The sequence below is a fragment of the Mastigoproctus giganteus genome, chromosome 2 (assembly GCF_048544385.1).
Source record: "Mastigoproctus giganteus isolate SK-2022 chromosome 2, ASM4854438v1, whole genome shotgun sequence".
In the NCBI taxonomy this organism is placed as follows: Eukaryota; Metazoa; Arthropoda; class Arachnida; order Uropygi; family Thelyphonidae; genus Mastigoproctus; species Mastigoproctus giganteus.
In genome coordinates, this window is record NC_143576.1 from 75486298 (window position 1) to 75504116 (window position 17819).

The 17819-nt window shown below is 40.3% G+C and overlaps 1 protein-coding gene across 1 annotated transcript in view; it reads left to right on the forward strand.

Moving 5' to 3' along the window:
• Nucleotides 1-17819, forward strand: part of LOC150089347 (lon protease homolog, mitochondrial-like) — a 441356-nt gene that overhangs the window by 401021 nt on the left and 22516 nt on the right. The window lies entirely within an intron of this gene.

The window sequence follows — 17819 nt, forward strand, 5'->3', positions numbered from 1 at the left end:
TTTTCATTTTCTACCACACAGTTGGTACGTTTCTCTACCCATATGCAGTACTTTGCATTTGTCAAGGTTAAACTCAGATGCCACTTCTTAGCCCATCTGCCCAAATTATCTAGATCCTGTTGCAGTAGCACACTGCCATTACTGTCATTAACAACCCTGCCAACCTTTGTATCATCAATATCATTGATAAATATACAAAACAACAGTGGACCTAACACCGAACCCTGTGGGACTCCACTAATAACATTAGTCCAGCACCCATTGATTACCACCCTCTGTCTTCTCCCACTTAACCATCCTTTTATCCATTGTAGCAACTTACCCTTAATACCATTCTTCTCCGATTTGTACAATAGTCTTCCATGCGCAACAGTGTCAAAAGCTTTCCTGAAATCCAAATATATGATATCAAAATTATTTTTTGCATCCAGTTCCTTTGTAACCACATCATAATATCCTATCAAATTTGTCAGACAAGACTTTCCCTTAACAAACCCATGCTGTGTCTGACTTATTGCTGCAGTCTTGTCTAGATGATCCTGCAATGCATCTTTAACCAGTGACTCCATTATTTTACCCGGAACAGAAGTTAAACTAACTGGTCTGTAATTACTCGTGTCACCCTTCGATTCTCCTTTGTGAATTGGGGATACATTTGCACATCTCCAGTCCGTGGGAACCTCCCCTGAGTCCAAGGACGCTCTCATAATTATGGCTAAGGGTTTGCTTAGTTGCTTTGCTGCCTCCTTTAATATAACTGGATAGATCCCATCCACCCCAGGTGCTTTTCTTATGTTTGACTTCAACAATTTCTCCTCCACTTTGCTTTCAGTTATTCCAAAATCATTAAGTATCCTGCTACAATTTGATAACCTTCTGCCATTTTCAAACCTTATGTGTGATTTAATAATTCCTCATGTGTGAATGTAGATGCAAAATACTCATTCAGTTTGTTTGCTATCTGAGCAGGATCATCAAGAGTCGAACCATTGATGTCAAGTGGACCAATCAGATTCATCCCCTTCCTTTTAGTACAGATAGGTACAATATTTCATATTGTACCTTTCGGGTACAATATCGAGTACAATGTGTACAGAAAGGATAGACAGGGTAGGAAGGGAGGAGGGGGGTTATGCTTTTAGTTAAGAAACACATAAAATCTAAGGAAGTGCATTCAGTTGACATTGGTGGGCAGTGCAATGTTGAGTCAGTTTGGAGTGACATAAGCACTGGGAAAGGGAAAATGGGAGTAAGAGCATGGTATAGGCCTAATGACTGATGACTACAATGAACAGTTGTGCAGAAAAACAGAGTGGGCCAGTAAATTTGAATGGGGGATTTGAACTTTCCAGATATTGACTGGAAGTGGTGGGTTAGTTGCTCACACGTAAGCAAGACTTTTGTGGATATTTTGGAGAATTGTTTTTACAGCAATGAGAGGGAGTAATACTCTTAACCTCATCAGCAGTGATTATTCATGCTTTAAGAATTTGCACATAAAGGGATCACAGCGTACTGATGTCGGAATTTTTTTTTTTTTTGATAGTTGTTGGCGCATCGGCATCTGTGGCCATAATGCACCTCCCAAGGTTTTTGCAGTACTTCGATCCAAGCTCGAGGCGGGATTCAAACCCGCGACCTTTGGGTTGCCAGGCAGGTACTTTACCCACCTGGCTAGCCCGGTCGGCTGGATTTGCTTAAAGATGTAACTAACATCAGAGGTAAAGGGAATGGTTTTTGCTTTCAAAAAGGTGAAAAAAAGTTCAGCCCTCTGAAAGTCTTTTATAAAGGCTTTCAGAGGGCTGAACTCATGATGTCAAAAACAGCAAATTCTAAATGAGAAGCCTTCAACGAATTAATCTTGGAAGTATCAGGCTTTTCTTACCATCAAAGAAATATGGTTCAAGATTTAGATCTATATGGATGTCAAATAAACTAATGAGGCTCATGGCAGAGAAGAAAAATGCATGGGATGCATATAAATTATCAGGTGACACAGAAGCCCAGGGCAGATGTAAGCTAGTCTGTAATCAAGTTACAAAGGAAGTTATGCAAGCGAAGGCTGATTACGAGAAATCCTTGGCAAAGGATGCAAAGAAAAACAAAGACTTCTTTACTTATGTAAACTCTAGAAGGAAGGGAATGAATCAGATTGGTCCACTTAATATTGATGGTTTGACTGTTGATGATCCTGCTCAAATAGCTGACAAACTCTGTGAGTATTTTCCATGTACATTCATACATGAGGAATTCTGTAAGGAAGGGAAGGACAGAAGTACAGGCAGTTCATGCTTTACGAGTTTGCTGGTTTAACGAGTTTTTTTTTTTTCCCAAGTATCAACAAAATCGAAAATATGAACATTAATTGCAAAAAATGAATGTTAACCATTCATAATTACCGCATTCCAAACCATGTGCATAGCTATACAATACAGCATACCCAGCTTTACGATATTAATCATTTTCAGAGATACCATCATATCGTTAAAATATTATAATGAGAACCCAATAACACATTGTTTTTTCGTAATTCGTTTCAAGATCTTGGAAGTTGAAATTTTTGCTGTATAACTAAGCTATTTATTCTCTAAAGTGTCATTTTTAAGGTCACGAGCGTGGCCTTAAGGCCATATAAAAGGTCGTGAGCATGGTTTGTAAATTGTATTAGTTACTAATTCAAATCATTAAAATGCGCTACTCTTTCATTCATCGTTATTATATGTTCCGTTATAAGAATCAATTTTGAACAGCTTTGTGATATTTTTCTAAAGCACATTTCAAGTGGTCACGGCCATAAAACAATTTGCACTTTCCAGTTTATTGGGCTTTTCTGTTACTGCAAGCAGTTATAAACAGGTAGTAAACTTGATCTTCTTGCATTTGCGAAAATACCGATAGCTGGAATTGTGTGTTTTTTACATTATTATGGTGAACTGTGTTTTCCCTTTACTGAAATCTTCAATCGTATAAAAAACATAAATAAATTTTCAGAATCTTCTCTTCATTCTTTTTTTTTTTTTTTTTATCTTCGTAAACTTGGTACTTGTGTCTGCCATTAAAAAATGCTTCTTATCTTATCTTCCTTCATGGGTTAGGCGATCCGCCTATTCTGATCTCAAAGAGGTCTGCCCATCTTTTCTTTGGTTTTCCTCTGTCTCTTTTTCCTTTTGCTCTATATGTATAAGCTAATTTAGGGAATCTATTATCTTCCATTCTTTCTACATGTTCTTTCCATCTTTGTCTACATTCTATAATTTTTCCATTAATTGAGTAAATCTTTAATTCCTTTCTAATATTTACGTTTGGTATTTTATCTAATTTTGTACATCCTTTAATATATCTTTCTTAAAAATTTCATTTCTGCAGCTTGTATTCTATTAATGTCTCTTTGTTTCGGTATCCATGTTTCAGAACCATAAAGAGTGTGGGTATTGCCATTACTTTGTAAAATTTCAATTGTTTTTCTTTCCTTGTTTTCTTAGCCAGAGTTCTTTTTATTGTTCCACCTATATTTCGAAATTTCGCTAATTTCTGGTTCATATCTTCTTCAACATCATATGTTATATCACATGCTAGATATTTAAAATGTTTTACTTGTTCTAATATTTTATTGTCTATAACTATTTTTGTTCTCACCGTATTTTTTCCTTTAAAAGCCATTGTTCTAGTTTTCATCGTTGATATTTTAACTTTATATTCTTCTGTTATTTGGTTTAATCTAAATACTGCTCTTTGTAAATTATCTTCACTATCTTGAATAATTAATTGATCATCTGCAAATAACAGTGTATTAATCCTATTCTTTGTATTTAAATATATACCTGTATTAATTTCTTCTTTCCATTTACATATCATATCCTCAATACATCTGTTAAACAGCGTTGGTGACAAGCTACATCCCAGTCTAACTCTTTGATTTATTATACGTTCTTCTGTTAATTTATTACCTGTATCTATTACTATTTTTGTTCCTTGATATAAACTCTGTATTATTTTTGTAAGATGCTTTGGGTATCCTTTATTACTCAATATGTCTGATAGTTTTCGTCTGTTTACTTACACATAAAAAATGCTTATGCATGCAATTGTGAAATTTATAATTTAAGAGAAGATTATGTTGGAAACAAACACCTCTTGAAACATTTCTGAAGAATACTCCTTGTGCAACAAACCAACGAGTGCCAAGCCAATAATGAGAGCCAATCAACGAGTGTGCATTTAGTCGATGGTGATGAAGAATTTGATGAATTTGAGGTATTGCTCAAAAACATCAAAGGCAGATATTGTTGGGATATCAGAGATGTGGTGTCACACAGATATAAGTAATGCGGAACTGGAATTTGGGGAATACAATGTGTATAGAAAGGATAGACAGGACAGGAGGGGAGGAGGGGTTATGCTATTAATTAAGAAACACATAAAGTCCAAGGAAGTGAAGCCAGTCGACATCGATGGACAGGGCAGTGTCGAGTCAGTTTGGTGTGACATAAGCATAGGGAAATCAAAATTGAGAGTAGGAGTGTGCTATAGGCCTAATGACTCTGATGAGTATAATAAGATATTGTACAGGGAAATAGAGTGGGCCAGTAAATCAGAGAGTCTTATAATGGGGGATTTTAATTTCCCAGATATTGACTGGAATTTGTGGGTTGGTCACTTGCACACTAGCAAGGCTTTTGTGAAGTTATTGGATGATTGTTTTCAACATCAGCATGTTCGTGAGGCAACAAGAGGGAGCAATACTCTTGATCTGATTATCGGTAGTGATTCTTCATGCATTAAGAATCTGCAGATAAATGAACCACTAGGTGGCAGTGATCACAGTGTGTTGAAGTGGGATTTACTCAAGGAGGTAACTACCATCAGAGGTAAAGGGAAGGGTTTTTGTTTTCGTAAAGGCGACTATGATGGTCTGAGACAGTATTTAAATTCTATACAGTGGGACCAACTGATGATGTTACCAACAGCAAACTCAAAATGGGAAGCATTCAAGGAACTAATCTTGGAGGCTACCAGGCTTTACATACCAACTAAGAAATATTGTTCAAGGTTTAGGCCTAAATGGTTGTCAGATGAACTAATGAGACATGTGGCAGAGAAGAAAAATGCATGGGATACATACAAATTAATGGGCGACATGGAAGCCTATGGTAGATATAAGTTGGTCTGTAACCAAGTCACAAAGGAGATTAGGCAGGCAAAGGCAGACTACGAAAAATCCTTGGCAAAGGATGCAAAGAAAAACAGAAAAGAGTTCTTTACATATTTAAACTCGAGAAGGAAAGGGATGAATCAGATTGGTCCACTGGATATTGATGGTTCAACAGTTGAGGATCCTGCTCAGGTGGCTAACAATCTAAACGAGTATTTTGCATCTACATTCATGCATGAGGAGTTATTCAGGAAGGAGAATGATGTAGGTAAAGTAAACATTGGCAGTGAGCTGGATGATTTTGTAATAACCGAGAGGAAAGTGGAGGAGAGATTGTTGAGGATAAACATAAAAAGAGCACCTGGGGTGGATGGGATCTATCCAGTTATATTAAAGGAGGCAGCAAAGGAAGTAAGCAAACCCCTAGCCATAATTATGAGAGCTTCTTTGGACTCAGGGGAGGTACCCATAGACTGGAGATGTGCAAATGTAACCCCAATTCACAAAGGAGGATCAAAGGCTGACACAAGTAATTATAGACCTGTTAGTTTAACTTCTGTTCCAGGTAAATTAATGGAGGCACTGGTTAAAGAAGCACTGCAGGATCATCTAGACAAGAATTCAGTTATAGCTCAGACGCAGCACGGTTTTGTTAAGGGCAGGTCTTGCCTGACCAATTTGATTGGATACTATGATGTAGTCACAAAAGAACTGGATGCAGGGAATAACTTTGATATTATATATTTGGATCTTAGAAAGGCTTTTGATACTGTTGCACATGGAAGACTGCTGCACAAATTGGAACAGTGTGGCATTGGAGGCAAATTGCTGCTATGGATAAGGGGATGGTTGAGTGGCAGAAGACAGAGAGTGGTAATCAATGGACACTGCTCAACGTGGACTAATGTTATTAGTGGAGTTCCTCAGGGTTCAGTGTTGTGTCCGTTGTTGTTTTCGGTGTTTATGAATGATATTGATGAATGGTATATCAAGTTTAATGTCCAAGTTTGCAGATGATACAAAGGTTGGCAGGGTTGTTAAGGACACTACTGACGCTATGCTGCTGCAACAGGATCTGGAAAGGTTGAACAGATGGGCTGAGAGGTGGCAAATGAAGTTTAACATTGACAAATTTTAAGTACTACATATGGGAAACAGTAACCCCAGAGCAACGTATGAACTCTGCGGTACTACACTGACAGTGGTGGAGAATGAAAAGGACCTGGGGGTAATTGTGCAGGCAGATATGAAGTTCTCTGAGCAGTGCAGACGAGCTGCAAGAGTAGCTCATGGTGTCTTGTCAATGATATACAGGAATTTTTCTAGCAGGGATAAGGAGGTGATTATTCCCTTGTGTAAGGCAATGGTTAGGCCACATCTTGAGTACTGTATACAGGTCTGGAGGCCTCATTTCAAGAAGGATGTAGAGCTGCTGGAACGGGTACAGAGAAGGGCAACAAGATTAGTGAATGGAACAAAGGGTTGCTCTTACGAAGAAAGGCTTAAGTTTTGCAAATTACAGAGTCTGGAGACTAGGCACCGGCGAGGTGATCTGATAGAGGTGTATAAGGCTTTGAATGGTTTGAGCATGCTCAATGCGAATGGGATTCTTCACCTTGCTCAGAATAATCACCTCAGAGGGCATAAATTCAAATTGAGGAAGGACAGATGTCGGATAGATGTGCGGAAATTTGCCTTTGGCCAGCGGGTGGTTGGTTGGTGGAACCGACTTCCGTCACTTGTTGTTGAAGTTGATAGCCTAAACAAATTTAAAGCTCAACTGGACAGGTATTTCGAATGAACGGAGGGGTGAAATGGGAGTGGTGTTTTTTTTTTTTTTTTTTTAGGCTGATGCTGAATAAGCTTGCTTTCTTGCATCATATGCCTCTACTAATGCTAATTTCTTACCTTTATGCTGATGATCTGACTGTCTCTTGCAGTTTGCAAAACGTAAGCTTTATTGAGAGGCAACTGCAAACATCAGTTAATAATATCGAACTATGGATGGCACAGAATGGTTACGGACTGTCTTATCAGAAATCAAGTGTCATTCATTTTTGTAACAAACGAAAGATGCACCCATATCCGGAAATACACTTAAGAAATCAACCTGTCACTATTGTGAACAGCGTTCGTCTTCTTGGTGTGATTTTTGATAATGAATTGAACTTTTCAGAACGCATTAAACATCTACAGACTGTTTGCCAGAAAAAAATTAACTTACTAAGAGTTATCTCTTCTACATCATGTGGTGCAGATCATTACACCTTACTTCACTTGTATAGAGCCTTAATCAGATCTCGCCTTGATTATGGTGCCCCGGTGTAGGATTCTGCTAGGGAAAACGTGCTAGCATGGCTTGCCCTTATTCAACATTCTGCCCTCAGGATTTCTGTAGGTGCTTATAGAACATTGCCACTGCAAAAGTCTTTATAGTAAAGTCATTTTCTGCCTACACTAAAGCTGGCAAAAATTGTAAAGCAGTTATTAATCAGTCCAAACTAGATTTTGAACAGACTAAGAGTAGCAAACTTGCTTCTTGCCCTAATGGTAGCTGAGCGTTCTGGTCTCTTGCTAAAGCTATCGGTCACAACTTTTGCTCATCTCTGTGACCACCTCTGTCAAAACCAGATGGTTCTGTTGCCAAGGATAAAGCTGACCTGCTAGCATCCCATTTTTATTCCAACTCATGTATTAATTATCTTGGAAAAACCCCTCCCACCATTCCCAACACACTCCATTCAATACCTCCTGTGATCTTCCGTCAAAAGGATATCAGAAGGATTTTGACGAATCTTGATGCTAAGAAAGCTCCAGGTCCCGATGGTATTTCTCCGCTTGTTCTCAAAACCTCTGTGCTCCTGAACTTACTCCTATTCTTTGCTGCCTTTTTTCACTTTCTTATTCCAAAGGTGTTTTTCCTTCTGCTTGGAAATTTGCTCATATCCAGCCAGTTCCTAAAAACGGCAACAAATCCCTTCCATCCAATTATTTTCCCATTGCAAGCACTTCTATTCTTTATAAAGTAATGGAGAAATCAATTCACCGCCAACTCTTAAACTACCTAGAAAACTTTCGTCTGATCAACGATCGCCAGTATGGATGCCGTCAGTATCGATCCACTAGTGATATTCTCGCATATGTTACCATTTATGGACTAATTCAATGGAAAGGTTCGGTGAAACACAAGTAGTTGCTCTTGACATCTCAAAGGTTTTCGATCGTGTTTGGCATAAAGGTCTTCTAAACAAGCTTCCATTTTATGGTTTGCCAACTGTTTTTGTAATTGGTTATCCAGTTTTCTCTCTGATCGCTCACTGAGGATGATGGTAGATGGCTCTCTGTCTTCTAACTTCTCCACTAATGCTTGTGTCCCCCAAGGTTCAGTTCTTTCCCCCACTCTTTTCCTCTTGTATATTAATGACCTTCCATTGACTGGAAATCCTATCCATAGTTTTGCCGATGATAGCACATTGCATTCCACTTTCCATTTTGAGAAACCTTGCACTGCTCAATCAGATTCAACTTCTCGAATATCTGCTACCAATTCCTTAAATGCTGATCTCCAGGTACTTCTCCAGTGGGTTAAAGACAACTTAGTTGATTTCAATCCTTCTAAAACTCAGTCTTGTCTAATATCTTGCAAAACGGATCCTTCTGCTGCTATGCTTTTTCTTTGGTGACACCGATTTCTAGGCAAAATGATATATCTCATTCGGGGATTACCCTGACTTCTAATCTCTCTTGGCACAAGCACATTACAAATATTGCTTCCTCTGCATCTAAAAAACTTGGTTTTCTCTTTCATTCTTGCCGTTACTTTTCTTCCGAACAGATGTTCACTCTTTACAAATCGCAAATCATCCCTACCATGGAATACTGTTTCCACATCTGGGGCAGTGCTCCCAAAACCTCTTTCAGACTTCTAGATTCCATTCAGAAGAGGGCAGTTAGGTTAATTAATGACTTCTCCCTAACAGATTCTCTCCACTCACTGTCTCATAGACGTACTGTTTCTGCTGCATGCCTTTTTTACAGATACTCCCATGGGTACTGTTCTTTTGAATTAGCTTCTATAATTCCCGCTCTCTCTTTCAAAGCGGTCCAAACATGTGCTGCCACCAGCCAACATCCATCCATTTACTGTCTAACTTCAAACTCAGAGAACCAACTTTTCATCTTCCTCGTTTATTCATTCAACTGCCGTTTTCTAGAACAACCTTCCTTCTTATGTATTTCCTGAAAATTAGTCTACAGAAGTTCAAGTCTAATGTGAACAAATATCTTCTTTCATCTTCTCAGCACAAGCACGGTACTAAGTACTATAGGTTTTAATACCACTCATGTTTGGGGTTTTTATAAAAAAAAAAAAAAAAAAACTAACTTCAAATAACAAAACAATCTGAATGAAATTGTTAATATTTAGAATATTGTAACGGAGAATTTCACCTTATGCAGAAATCCCCTTCTTAGCTCTCTTCACTGGGGCGATAGAATTAAAGTGCTATGTGAATCATTAAGCAGGATAGATTTATCTGCAAGAAATAAGTTAAATAATTTTAACTGGCTGGCATAACCTGTTTCTGCCAGATTTTTAGTCACCATTTCTCTATATAACAATATTAAATATAACAGAAACATTTAATACTTTAAATATAATCTCTATATATGGTAAACTTTCTTATAAAAGTTATTGAAAAAAGATTTATATTCACCCAGAAGTAGCTATGATAAAAAGATTTTTTTTTTTTTTTTTAATATGAAAATTCATTTTTGTTTTTCAGCACTGAATGAAATGGAATAATACAGGTCAGTGTAGTTCTTCTTTCTCCAAGGAAACACCCAACATAATCCACGAAGAAATGTTCTCTGTTTATGGAGAAGTCTTGAAAAGGTTAATGTTGTTGCATATTGGTATAAACAGTTATTTGAACTCAGTTGAAGAGCCTCAGTGTATGATGAAGAAATCCCAGGATACCCAGCAACTGCTATAACAGAACAAAGTTTGCAAAAATTGAGGCAGTAATCCTGGAATATTGCTCTCTTAGCATCAGAGAATTAGCTGTAGAGCTCCAAATTAGTGCAGGAGTCTGTGGAGAACATCTTCCATCAACACCTGCATGTGACTAAACTGTCGGCTAGATTAAGGAAAAGGGAACAATGTACACATGAAATATTGTCAATGTGCCAGGAAAAGCAAGAGATCATTTTTTCAGAGAGTCACCACGAATGAAACTTGCATCCATCACTATGATCCCAAAACTTTTTTTTTTTTGGTAGTTGTTGGTGCATCGGCTTCTGTAGCCATAATGCACCTCCCAAGGTTTTTACAGTACTTTGATCCAAGCCCGAAGCGCGATTCGAACCTGCGACCTTTGGGTTGCGAGGCAGGCACTTTACCCACCCGGCTAGCCCGGTCGGCAATCCCAAAACTAAACAAATGTCAAAACAATGGCAACTTGCATTTTTAATATAACTTTAATATAGCTGGGATCTATCCAGTTATATTAAAGGAAGTAAGCAAACCCTTAGCCATAATTATGAGAGCTTCTTTGGACTTAGGGGAGGTACCCATAGACTGGAGATGTTCAAATATAACCCCAATTCGCAAAGGAGAATCAAAGGCTGACACAAGTAATTATAGACCTGTGGGTTTAACTTCTGTTCCAGGAAAATTAATGGAGGCACTGGTTAAAGAAGCACTGCAGGATCATCTAGACAAGACTTCAATTATAGCTCAGACACAGCATGGTTTTGTTCTGTCTTGCCTGACCAATTTGATTGGATACTAATGATGCAGTCACAAAAGAACTGGATGCAGGGAATAACTTTGATATTATATATTTGGATCTTAGAAAGGCTTTTGATACTGTTGCACATGGAAGACTGCTGCACAAATTGGAGCAGTGTGGCATTGGAGGCAAATTCTGCTATGGATAAAGGGATGGTTGAGGGGGAGAAGACAGAGACTGGTAATCAATGGACACTGCTCATTGTGGACTAATGTTATTAGTGGAGTCCCTCAAGGTTCAGTGTTGGGTCCATTATTGTTTTCTGTATTTATAAATGATATTGATGATGGTATATCAAGCTTAATGTCCACGTTTGCAGACGATACAAAGGTTGGCAGGGTTGTTAAGGACAATACTGATGCTATGCTGCTGCAACGGGATCTGGAAAGGTTGAGCAGATGGGCTGAGAGGTGGCAAATGAAGTTTAACATTGACAAAAGTAAAGTACTACATATGGGAAACAGCAACCCCAGAGCAACGTATCAACTCTGTGGTACTACACTGATAGTAGTTGGGAATGAAAAGGAACTGGGGGTAATTGTGCAGGCAAATATAAAGTTCTTTGAGCAGTGCAGACGGACAAAAGTGCAAGAGTAGCCCGTTTGCACTGTCAGGAATAATTTCCCACAAGAATAATTTCACTGACACGATCTGAGCAAACGTTGACATCAGAAGTTTTGAAACAGTAATCCGACCAAGGAAAATAAGAATGGTGTCTTGTCAATGAAAAACAGGAATTTTTCTAGCAGGGATACGGAGGTGATTATTCCCTTGTATAAGGCAATGGTCAGGCCTCATTTCAAGAAGAATGTAGAGCTGCTGGAGCGAGTACAGAGAGGTGCAACAAGATTAGTGAATGGAACAAAGGATTGCTCTTACAAAGAAAGGCTTACGTTTTGCAAATTACAGTGTCTGGAGACTAGGCACTAGCGAGGTGATTTGATAGAGGTGTATAAAGCCTTGAATGGTTTGAGCATGCTCAATGCCGATGGGATTTTTTCCTCTTGCTCAGAATAATCACCTGAGAGGGCATAAATTCAGATTGAGGAAAGACAGATGTAGGATAGATGTGCAGAAATTTGCCTTTGGCCAGCGGGTAGTTGTTTGGTGGAACAGACTTCCATCCCTTGTTGTGGAAGTTGATAGCCTAAATAAATTTAAGGCTCAGCTAGACAGGTATTTCAAACGAACGGAGGGGTGAAATGGGAGTGGGTTTTTTTAATTTTTTTTTTTTTTGGCTGATGCTGCATAAGCTCATATGCCTCTACTAATGCTAAATGCAGTATCACAACCTCCTTCCCCAAAAAAGGCAAAGGTGCAACCAAATGCTGGCAAGGTGATGCTGTCATTTTTTTTTGGATCAGCATGGTGTAATACTAACAGAATAGCTTCAAAGGGGTGGTACTGTGATGATGAAGTGTTATTCTAACCTCCTCATAAATCTATGTGCTTCTATAAAAGAAAAAAAAGACAGGGAAAACTGTCAAAAGGTGTGCACCTACTTCATGATAATGTCCCTGTGCATTCCTTGCATGCTGCAGTGAGGTGTGCCCACAAATGTGGGCTTGAAATATTGCTGCATCCTGCTTATTACCCCAACCTTGCACCCTCAGATTTCTTCTTATTTCTTGCCCTGAAATCCTTTCTTCGTGGAAAACATTGTTCCTGGTGATTTCTGCTGCCAAGTCGTAGTTTGAAGGACAGTCAGAGGACTTCTACAAAACTGGCTTGCAGAAGTGTATTCAGAGGTTGCAAGAATATGTCATTTTGTTTGATGACAGTTGAAAAAGTGTAATACGTGTGTGTTTCCACCTTCTATCACAACTACTTCTGGGTGAATACAAATTTTTTTTTAATCCCTCCTTGTATACAGTATTTACATCATTTATAATAACAGATTACTATACTATTAACTTTCAGATTTCTCACAACTATTAAATGATATTATTCAATTATATGCATTACTACATAAATTGAAGATAAACAATATATATAACCAGAACTGACTGGAAACCAAAACTAATCTGAAAATAGTGTTGCTGAGTGGTGCTACCAAACAGTGTGCATCTAAAGGCAACCACCATCAAGAAAGGAGAGTTCCTAAAGAGATGTTTTACAAACAACACTTCAATAAAATTCAGTTAATTAAAATCACTGAGCAGGCATTTCCTTTCCTATAACATTCATCTTATAGCAGTAAATGGACACTTTCAAAATGTCTCCTTGTCATAAATTGTAAATGCTTTGCAACATTTTCAGTTTGGCCCACAATTCAGCCACTTTCTTATAGTGTCAGTTAAATGTGAGTTTAAATCACAGAACATCTTTGAAGGTTTGAAGGCAAGTACTGTGAATTGAAGAGCATTATTTTTTTTTATTTATTTATTATTATTTATTTTATTTTATTTATTATTATTTTTTTTTCCTCCATTAGGTCTTTTCAAGTACCCAAACACCTACTAATGGGTAACTCCTCCAAAGATATTTGGAATGAATAACGCTATTCCATGGAAACAGGCACAACTGTAAGGTGTGTGTGGGGGGGGGGATCAGATCAAAAAAGGCAGAGCATTATAGTGAGCAAGCACTAGTAAACCATGCTATAATGGGGAATAACTGGCTATGTGTATCAATTACATGAATAAATTAAAAATAATTTTAAAAAATACTAATGTTTCAAAAGTGTAAAGTGGGATCACATTGATCCCACTTTACACTTTTTTGTTATTATCAAATACCATTATTTTGCATTGAAAAATAGATGAAAAAATACACAAAATTCCAAAATCTGTTAATTTAAATGAGTTTGTGGTTTAATAATAAAACACTTCATTCTTATTTTCCAAATAGAAGAGGTATTTCCTTTGTCCATGATCCAAGAACAGAAAATAGAATTCCTACAGCAGCTTGCATTATATTATGTGTTATTTTCTTACTTTAAAAGAGTAGTTTATAACTTAGCACAAACTGCTCTTGCAAATTGTGGCTATGTATCTAGTAGAGCTGAGAGCAAAGAGAGAGAGAGAGAGAGAGACAGAAAATGCCCAATGTGGATATAGCTGGAAAAATGTATGCTTCAATTAATTAATTTATATTATGTGTTAATTAGTGTTTTATTGATTTCCACTATCAAAGGGAGAGGACTGCTTCTGCTGAGTCATGCTCTTTTAATTATACTCACTGGTGACAGTCCTCTCCTTTTTTGCCCCTTAACGTGGGCACCTGTACGTGGTGAGGGGACCTCCCAGTGACGCTGCTGGACTTCCAGACTACCGTCACTGGGATCCAACGCCCACAGCCCAGGTTCCAGGCTTACATCAATGGAATCCGGCGTGTTTGCCGTGCGCTGCGACCCGTGGAAATTCGGAAAGGGGGATCCTGGTGATTGAGGGGCCCAGCTTCAATACACCACTTTGGCCCCTGCTTCGACAAGACGGGTGGTCCTGGAAGGCCCGGCTAGGATCAATCGGCTAGTAGGCTCGCCCGCGAGGGTCAACCGTGTCAATGCCACGCCCCTACCCTCATGGTCCGAGGGACAGGATTCAGGCTGGTGGCGGTGCGGGTATAGTGTATGGGTAGCCCTGGCGTCCCACTCCCGAGCGCATTTATTACATGCCGGGTAGTGGGCGTCCCTTTGGGCTCCGTGGTGGGTGGGGAGCCCGGGCACTGAACAATTTAAAAAACTCCATGAATCCTGATAAACTTATTTCTTCAGGGGCCCCAACCCGGCCCCTATCTGAAAACATAGACGGAGAGGCCGATAATATTATTGCGACAAAGAGGCAGCGAACTGAAAGATCATCATCAGGGCCTGTCCCAAGATTTCTAAACATGCATTCCACCACTGAAAAACCGATTGGCAAAATGTCGCCCTTCTTCATACAGAAAGGGTTAGATGGGTTAGCAGGGTCACCCAAATCAGTTAAGAGGCTCCGTTCTGGAGACCTCTTAATTGAAACCAAAACTGACAGGCAATCAGAACATCTCCTCCGAGTAACATCAGTCGGAGGAATACCCATAACAGTGACACCACACAGAACACTCAATTCATCAAGAGGTGTCATTTCGGAGTGGGACCTTCTCGACGTAACCGAGGTGGAAATCTGCTCCGAATTAAAACCCCAGGGAGTTATTGCCGTCAAGAGAATTACTGCGCGAAAGGATGGAAAAATTGTTAAAACCAGGAGTGTTATCCTGACTTTTAACTCTCCTAAACCTCCTGACGAGATCAAAGCTGGATACATCAATTGTTCAGTGCGTCCATACGTTCTGAACCCTTTACGGTGTTTTAAATGCCAGAAGTATGGACATTCTCAAATGGCCTGCTGTGGAGTCCTTGCATGCGCTCGATGCGGTGCAAAGGACCACGAAACAACAGCATGTTCAGCCGCAAAACCCACCTGTATTAACTGTGAAGGCGAACACCCGGCCTATTCACGAGCATGCCAGAGGTGGAAAGAAGAAAAAGAAATTCAACGGCTGAAGGCAGAGCTAAATATATCATACCAGGAGGCAAGGAAATCGGTCAAACCCCTGAATATTAACAAACCTACCTACGCCCAGAAGGTAGCAGGGAGATGTTCCGTCGGAACTCAGACAGACATGACCATTCCTCCAAAGGAGTCTTTCACTCCCATCGCGCGTTATCTCTTAAGTTCAAAAAAACCTGCACAGAAGGACCAATCAGCTGCCACTCCTATATCGGTACCTCCTAATGCTCCACAAGCAACAAAGGTAACTATGAAAGATAAGAATAAAAAAGGGGAAGTCCCCCCTAGAACCCAAGAAAACATGAATGTCGAGCAGAAGGAGGTACCCGAAGATTCAGTCTTGGAACTCTTTGCGGAGGAAGAAATGGACACGGGACCGTCCATTCTTCCCCAAAAAAGATAAATCCAAGACTGATAAAAGTAAGCCCTCAGCACCTCGGAAGCCGCCTGATGGACCCACCAAGCCAAAATAATGGCTAAATTCCTACAATGGAATTGTCGTGGATTCCGGCGAAATATTGATGACATCAAGGCCCTCCTGCAAAAGCACGAGCCAGTTTGCTTTTGCTTGCAGGAGACATATCTAAAGGCAAATGATGATCCCACCATGCACATCACATTTTTTCGAAAGGATAGAATTGTGGATGGCTCTGTACATGGGGGAGTGGCTATCCTTGTGGGTCTTCTTCTTCTTCTTTGGTCCTTAGCTGGCAGCTGGGGGAGGCGGTTGGCCACGCAACCAGTATGCTGCTGTAGGTGCCGCAGGGTTTCGGACTTGCTCTGTGATGTTCTTCCATACCTTACGATCCATGGCGTCAGTCCTGGCCTGGTTAAGGTCGAGACGTCGGCTCTTCAAGTCATTTTCCACTTGCTTGGCCCACGTTTTCCTAGGCGCGGTCCGTTGGATGCTCCATTGGGTGGGTCGTTGTCTCCAAAGGAGTGTGGATGGTATTCTGTTCGTGCCCATTCTACATACGTGGCCAAACCATCTAAGCCTTCGCTTCTGGATTTGGTCGGCAATGGTTGGTTGCTGTTGGCATCCGGCGCAGATGGTATCATTAGTGATGCGGTCGCGAAGAGAGATGCCCAAGATCTGCCGCAGGCATCGCATTTGGAATACCTCAAGTTTGTTCAAATCTAACTTGAGACAAATCCATGTTTCCGATCCGTAAAGAAGAATGGGCAGGATCAAAGTCCGGAAGAGTCGGATTTTAGTCTTTGTGGAAATGTTGGACCTCTTCCACAGACACCATTTGAGCAAGGGGAACGCAGTGGCTGCCTGTCCAATTCTGCTGTGGATTTCCATGGTGGATGCAACTTTCTTCTCCTGGACCAGCGACCCAAGGTATTTAAAGTCCTGCACTTGCTCGATCTGGACGCCTTCGAGATAGATGGTGGCTTGCGACCCATCTGTTGTCAGGGCCTTTGTCTTACCAGCATTGATCTTCAAACCGTATGGCCGGGCAATGCGGGCAATGTCGTAGAGGATGTCCGTGGCTTCAGCGTCGTTACCGGCAAGGATAGCACTATCATCAGCAAACATCAGGTCAGTCACATAGTGATCCTTGTCATATTGTATGCCCCATCTGTTTCTGAATGCTTGCCTCATAATGGCGTCGACCACGATGTTGAAAAGCAACAGGGAGGCTACATCCCCTTGGCGGACTCCAGTTTGGACGGTAAATTCCTCAGATAAATCGTTCTGATGCGCACCTGGCTGGTTAAACCATTGTATGCAGTTTGGAGGAGTGTGATGACTTTTCGAGGGACATGTTCAACCTCTAGTAGTTTCCATAAGGCAGGCCGGTGGACACAGTCGAAAGCAGACTTAAAGTCAATGAAAACAATGACAGTTCGCTGTCCACACCGGATCCTCTCCTCCATCAACTGACGAATGGCAAAGATTTGATCACAGCATCCTCGCCCGGGTCTAAATCCTGCCTGTTCTTCTCGACTGGTTTGCTCGCAATGTTTTTGCAGTCTTGACTGGATGATCTTCATAAAGACCTTTCCGATGATGGAAAGGAGGCTGATGCCACGGTAGTTCTTGCAGTCCCAGTTATCACCTTTCTTGTGGATCGGTACGATAATGGCTTTCCTCCATGTTAGCGGAATTTGTTCAGTGCACCAGATGGTTTTGAGGAGTGAGTGTAGTCGGCGAAGCAGTACATCTCCCCCAGCTTTGATCGCTTCTGTGGTGACTTGGTCCACTCCTGGTGCCCTGCCATTCTTTAGGGATTGTATGGCTGCTTTCACTTCTACTGTAGGCTCAACATCGACCATGGAGACTTCAGGGGGATCAATCGATAGTGCGGCTTCTGGCGGTCCCTGAGGTGGGTCGTGATTATACAATGCTTTGAAGAATTCACTCCACCGTTGCAAACG